Consider the following 7354-nt stretch of genomic DNA (forward strand, 5'->3'; position numbering starts at 1 on the left):
AATACTATGAATTAGTATTAAATATATAAACATTTAAACATTTTAATTATTCGGAAATTTTTTAAAATTGCCTATACTAAACCCCTTAAATAGCGGGTATCTGACGTTTTCTTAACAATACCTACATAAAGAGAAACCATTTAATATTATTATTATTATTATTTTAATAATGGTAGAGACTAGAGAGTATAATTTGGTTATGGTATAATGGAAACTATTAAATTTTAAATCATCTAATTTGTGTACTTATTTAGACCAAATTGGATTTTTTTTTTTTAAATGTGTATAATTAGGTACACGTATGCAAATTATTAATTTTGAGTTTAGATAAAACTAAATGTCTAGATAGTTTATTAATATCTTTAAAAGTATTTAAAAACAGTTAAAATTGTATGTATTTTCACAATTTTGTCTTATGAAGTTTATATATGTAGGTAGGTATTATAAATAACGATAATATCTCGTCGGATATATTACTGTAACATATATTACTATATTTATATTCAGGAGCGAGGCACGGAACTCAAACCATTTACAAGTCGGGTAAACTCGTGTTCACGCATAAATTGTACAATTTAATATAATATTGTACGAGTGTAAAATATATTTCAGATGCCGAGCAATGTTTTTCCCTGCAGTTTTCAGAACTTTATGAGTAGGTACACATGCCAACCGTGGCTAAAAAACCACATACATACCATACGTCAAACCGTTATTTGTTCTTAAGAGATACATTTATATTTTTAAACGATTTCCCAAAAATTAAATTTAAACCTAATATTATATAATATATATATTATGAACAGCAGAGTTATTCATCACCCCATCTTATAAAAAATGTTAATTTTTAATGCCTGTTAAAAATTAATTGTTTACATATTCATACATCTTGATGTTGTATAATTCAATAAAAAAACAAATTAATCAAATAAATTTTATTATCAAGGAATATGATCGCTCACAGACACTGCAGTGTTTTTTATTCCTTGTCATCGGTGATCAAAACACACGTGCATAAGAACAATATAAATTTAAAAAAAAACAAGATTACAATTTTTGTTACAACTTATAAAGAACTATAAAGAAAACATGACATTATGTTCATTATAAAAAATAATACTCGAGCTATGATCCATTGTTCTTATATAAAATTGCCTCCACGGCTCCATCGAGTACCACAATAGTGTTGCATATCAGTAATAATATCATAGAATTTTGTTTCTGGTTTTTAGTTTTACCTACTGTGTTTACTGTGTTAGAAATTACTAATTAGTAATTTATGTTTATTGTCAAAACTTTATTCAGTTATAATTATAAAACGTAAATTTTTATAAAAAAAATACCCATGACCATTGACCACTCCCGTGGTCTACGATACCACTTTTCCTCGCACGGGGTATAGAGACTTAAGCCCTGTATAATAAACTGCTAAAACAATTATTTTTTTGATTTAATTTTTTATATATGCATTTATTCTTAATCAATTATTTATGTTATCGAAAGGTACTGTACGATATACACTTTAAACCTCAATAACAGCTTTTAGGTGCATGTGTTAATTTCGGAGTATTATAGGATATATTTTGATGAAATAAATATGAATAATAATATAGCTATAAATACTTGGTACAAAAAATGTCGTATGGAACACAATCCTTTCTATATCTCTTGTAGGGGAAACAAAAAATAATTAAATAGAGTAAAGTGAAGTTTTATAAATTCAAATGTGTTAAATTACCATTAAAAGCTTGTTATTTGCTATTTGCATTAACTGTTAATGCAGATTAATATGTTAATGATTAACATATTAATCTTTTAGCAGTTTAGCTAATTTTTAATCACAATTGTTATATGAGAATAAACCTAAAAGTAATAAATCTCTGAAAAATGATTATGTTTTGCCGTAGTTAAACTTTAATGTTTTTCCATTGGCTTTCGTAAATATTTTGCAAGATAATGACAGTTTTGTAGGTTAAGTTCGGGTTAAGTGTATTACCTACTTTCAACTGTCTATTTAACGACTATACAGTATATTTATTGAAACGTCTAATAACAAATTTTTCTTTTCCGCGATATGTATAATTTACATTTACATGTTATACGTATTATAATTATTATGTTATATCTTATATCATATGTATGTACCTACCGATATTGCATTAAAATTCCCTACTATTGTGAAGATGTATTTTAAACTGTACGAATACATTTCACTAATATACAATAAATCGATAAATCCTCATTACCTTCAATAAGATAACGGTTTATTATAACATATAAACATGTACTTAATTTGGCATGGAGGGAGACAACATATATTTTAATAATAGTCAGGTTTTTTACAGGCGCCTCTAGGTGGTATTATGTGTGGAATCCTAACCGTTACGCGTGTACACGTAACAAACTATACACCCAGCGGCTGTTGTTGTTGTTATAGTGTCGTAAAAAGCAGTGCTGACTGATGTTTGTGTATATCAGTACTGTATTACTTCATTACTATATTTATAGACAATATTATCATTTTATTAGGTATTTAGGTTAGCGGGTTTTTTCTCACAAATATTTATACGGACATTTTCTTTTTATCAAATGGCTGGTCATGTGTTTGAATTACAAATGTAGGTAATTGAGTGATGCGTGTTATGACGTAGTTGTTGTACACCGATATTATACTCTAATAAGTCTAATATATATTATGTACTAGTACTATACATTATATCATGCATCTATAATGTATAACATTATAATATAATGTCACATATTACATTAACAATACAATTATTTACCAATTATGACCGAATACTGAACTGACAAATATGATCATCTACAGGTCATCGACGTTGCCTATAGGTATCTATAACCTATCTAATTTCTATGGTCGTAAATATCAATACTAATGAAGTAACGACCATTGATTAATATTTATAGTATATACATATATTTTTTTAGATTCTGAGTGGAAGGATATAAATGTAGTGGTTTTACATAAAATTATGTGTGTGCGTGGGTTTTTAGTGCCTGTTATCAACTTTTAGAGCAATAAAAATGGTTCAATTTTAAACTTTGAGTTTGGAAATTGGATTGAATTGATACGTTCTTTGAAAAGTTAAAAGCAAAATTGTTCATTCTAAATTTAATTATATTTATGTATGTTTGCATCCCTTTATTTTATATTTATTTAAACATTTTAAACATATATTGTAAAAATATTTAAAAATAATTATACCATTAAGATTTAAGACATAAAATAATATTATAATTTAATTTAACCTAGCGCATGTTTTTGTTTGTATATATTTACTTTTAATGAATTAAAAAAATTACCCCCTCTGTATAACAGACACTTTCAAATAGCGGTACGAAATTTTAGTGACTGAGAGTGTCCGCTAATCAGAGGTTCAGCTATATATGTTATAAAGCTTTAACGAAAAAAATAAATGTACTTCAAGCTTCACGTTCTATTTTAAATCATAATAAGTAATAAGTAATAACTATAATATAGTTCTACAAATTTTTTCCTCGAAGTTATTTCACGAGTGAACATTGTTTTAATAACAATATACCTATACATTGATTTTTTTCATATTATACACATTAAAATGTTTTCAAACAAAATTATACAAGTATTAAGCTATCTTCTGGATTTTTATTACTATTTTGTTTATAAATATTTATATGTCTACTTTGTTTTACATGTGTTTACATAGTTACATCAAAGGTTAAAATAGGTTTTATGTACCTATTATGTTTAAATCAGTGCCTGGAGCCTTATATTTTCAACTGGGCTGTTCGATAATTTAATAATAGTTATTGAAGCGTATCGTAGTTAAGATTCATGTCGTGCTATTATATGTATATTATTATACAAGTATATATGTTTACTGTATACACAATATAATTATTATTTGTTACTAAAGCTTTTACAATATATATATATATATATATATTATATGAATGCACTGCGCGGCCATCCGGTACTCTGTAGTTATGTTATGCACAACTCTCCATGCTGGAGCCAAAACCGTAATGATACGGTGAGCGGTGTCAAAAAAATATACTTATATTTATGCATAATGTATATACCTACCTAGTGGTTATAAAATAATACTATAGTAATAATGTTACGGGTAAGCACGAAGAATTTTCCGCATTGTGAGGTAACATGAAAAATATATATATATTATGTCATTTATGATGATCGCAGTAGGAAAAGGCGTATTTAAATATATAGGATATGAATTGAATTGTTTCACAGACATTATATCACATACCTACGTTGGAAATAATTGATCGTCGATAGGAATAATTTCGATTGTTTCGTTGAAAGACTAGACACAGGTATGACGTATGTTTTATATTGTTATAAATTATCGGCATGAACAGAACGTAGTAAAGCGTGTGACCCTATTCAGATAAGTATTATAAGATATTCCCTTAATATAGTGGTATTATTGATACTTGTTCTTACCATAATATCGAGTATAAATATACATATTATAGGTGGTACTTTATAGTTTGATAAATAACTAATTTAAAATATTAATTAAATAGATATTCATAAAAATAAATCATTAAATTAATAAAAAAATATGAAAATATACTAAGATGTAAAACTTATCATAATATTTTATTGAAAAATAATAACTGACTTAAACTTATTTAACAAAAGTTTAAATTATGTATTTATTAAAAATGTCACGTATAATAAATAAACTTCCGGTGTATTTTATAGTATAGATACCAAAATAATCAATATATTGATATCATTAGTACCTACTTTTAGCTGTAGATAATAAAACAATAAACATAATATATATAATTGAATCACTTTTTAAAACATTGGTGCGTTGTATGATTTGTATTATTTTTAGTTGTCTGTAGGGAAAAGTGATGGATTGATTTTTATTTATTCCATATGAAAATATAATAACGCATTATTTTTGTATTTAAAACCCAAGGGAGCATCATCTTATATAGTTATAGAATAATACTTGTTATGAGGCAACTGTCTATTGACATTATTATTGAGAAAAATAGTAAACATTGCGTATTTTACTTCTGGTCTCTGCCCTTTCTATTTTAGCTCCACCTGATGGCTGGCTTACATTAAAAAATAAATATGCAAACCGTAAGATGGCTAATATAAGCTATATAGCTTGTACTAGTTGTACTTATATACCTGACCTAGCAAAATGTTTGTTTGTGTTGTCCCAGATTGCATTAAGGCTGGTAGGAGAAGGAAAGGGTTCCATTACATTTTATAGTAGGTTATTTTATCCGTATGGCAATACATGAAAAGAAATTGTGTTATCGGTATGGTTATATAAAACATCGAAATCTTAAGTTTTGTTTCCTCGAAAAACTTAAAATGTTTCTTTAAGATACTTACGCTTTAAAAATATAAAATATGTCTTAAGAATTTTAAAACGTTTAAATATTCAAAAACATACAAAACTTTCATATTTTGATTCATAGTGTCACGAAACTGATTTTATATTTATGTATAACATACATATAACTAATCATAAAAAAAAAATGCTAATACATGAAAGTCCTAAAAATGGACATTGAGGCTTATGAACGATGTGTATTTGTAATAATTAGCTTCATTGTTAATATAATTAAACTTTACATATTATTTTGTAAGTAAAGATTATGATAAATTATCTATTCCTGCCAGATAGGTACAGAATTGTGACTCGTTACAATGAAATTTACAAGCACAAAAAATAATTGATGAATAGTTAAACCATTTAAGTAAAATATGTTAAAAAAAAATGTTTTCCGTTAATGTTCATAAAACATACAATTCAGGAGTTAATCGAATAATTTTAATGTGCTTTACTTTATATACACTTTCAAGTTTTTCTTAACATTTCTTATAATTCTATTTGGCTTCAATTAATTAATTTACTTATTATTTTTCTGTCGACAAAACGTGTTTTTTTTTCTATGTAACTGGGTCGTAAATATAAAATCTAAAATACAGCGTCGTATTCCAGGCTCTCAATACCTACACTATTTCATTTAGTTCAATATTATATAATGTTGTTGATTATTGTAGCATTGTAGGTAACCTAGATTGGCATATATGCGTATCATATAATATATGGTTACTTTATGAACCACTCATTTCATGTTTATACGTTTAAATTTCGAAAAATGGCAAGTGGCAAGTGGCAACTATATATTTTATTTGCTACAGTGATAGTTGAAGATAGAACACAAAAAAACCTAGCATTTTACGTCTTATTTTTCATAAATTTAAATTATTATTATACTAAATTACATCATAATGTCATGTTTATGGGCAGTTTTGTTTTATTATAATTTTGTTAGTTGATTTTTATTTATATTACAAAATATAATATAATAATATATTAGACTTATTAGAGTATCTAATATATCTATCTAGAAAATACAAAATTTTAGAATAATATTTTAGCATATTATTTTCCTTGCATTTATTTAATTTTTTTTTCATTTATTTATAAATTAAACGTGAATTATGATACAATTCTTCTTTTACCATAGTTAAGTTATTAATTATCAAAATTATATGTCTGTATAATCAATTTCCACCAATAAGTATGAACCATGAACATAACTTTATCATAAGCGCAATTTGAGGGGGGCTTGGGCGAGCTAAGCCCCCTCAAAATCAATCATAGCCCCCCTAAAACGGTTTTCATATATTCCCTTTCACCTATATATATCTCAGGGAGCACACAGTACATGCATGCAAGTTATAATAGCCCCGCAAATTTAAAACTCAAATTGTGCCTATGAACTTTATAAGTATAAGTAATTTAAGGCATTCATGGTGGATTTTAGCCGATTTTGTTTTTAAATTTATTATTTGAAATAATCACAATATGCCTATATATTAATCGAGCAATTTTAAATTCATACCTAACTTTTCTTTTTAAATAAAGAATCAATTTTTGGAGGTTAAAAATTCTTATTTTAATTTTTAAAATTTTTTTCCAAACGTCAATAGTGATTAAGTATTACTTGTAGTAAGGTGGATTCCTAAATTTTAAATTTTCAAGTGTGGGTGATTTAGTTATAGTTAAACCCAAGCGCGTAGCTGGGGGGGATTTTACAGATGTAGTAACACCCCCCACCCCTCAGCCGTGGTATACTCATAGATTTACATTTACAATTTTTTCTCATATACCATTTAAAATATTTAAACATAATATCTATTCACTTGTAATGCGTTTGTACTATAAAGTAAACTTAAAGTTATTAATTTTATGTGTATAATTTTGTCAACTAATTTTGAATAACACCCTCTCCCCCTTTGAAATTCCTGGCTATGTGCCTGGTTTAACCAGGTTAATATAATGGT

The sequence above is a fragment of the Rhopalosiphum padi genome, chromosome 4 (assembly GCF_020882245.1).
Source record: "Rhopalosiphum padi isolate XX-2018 chromosome 4, ASM2088224v1, whole genome shotgun sequence".
Lineage (NCBI taxonomy): Eukaryota > Metazoa > Arthropoda > Insecta > Hemiptera > Aphididae > Rhopalosiphum > Rhopalosiphum padi.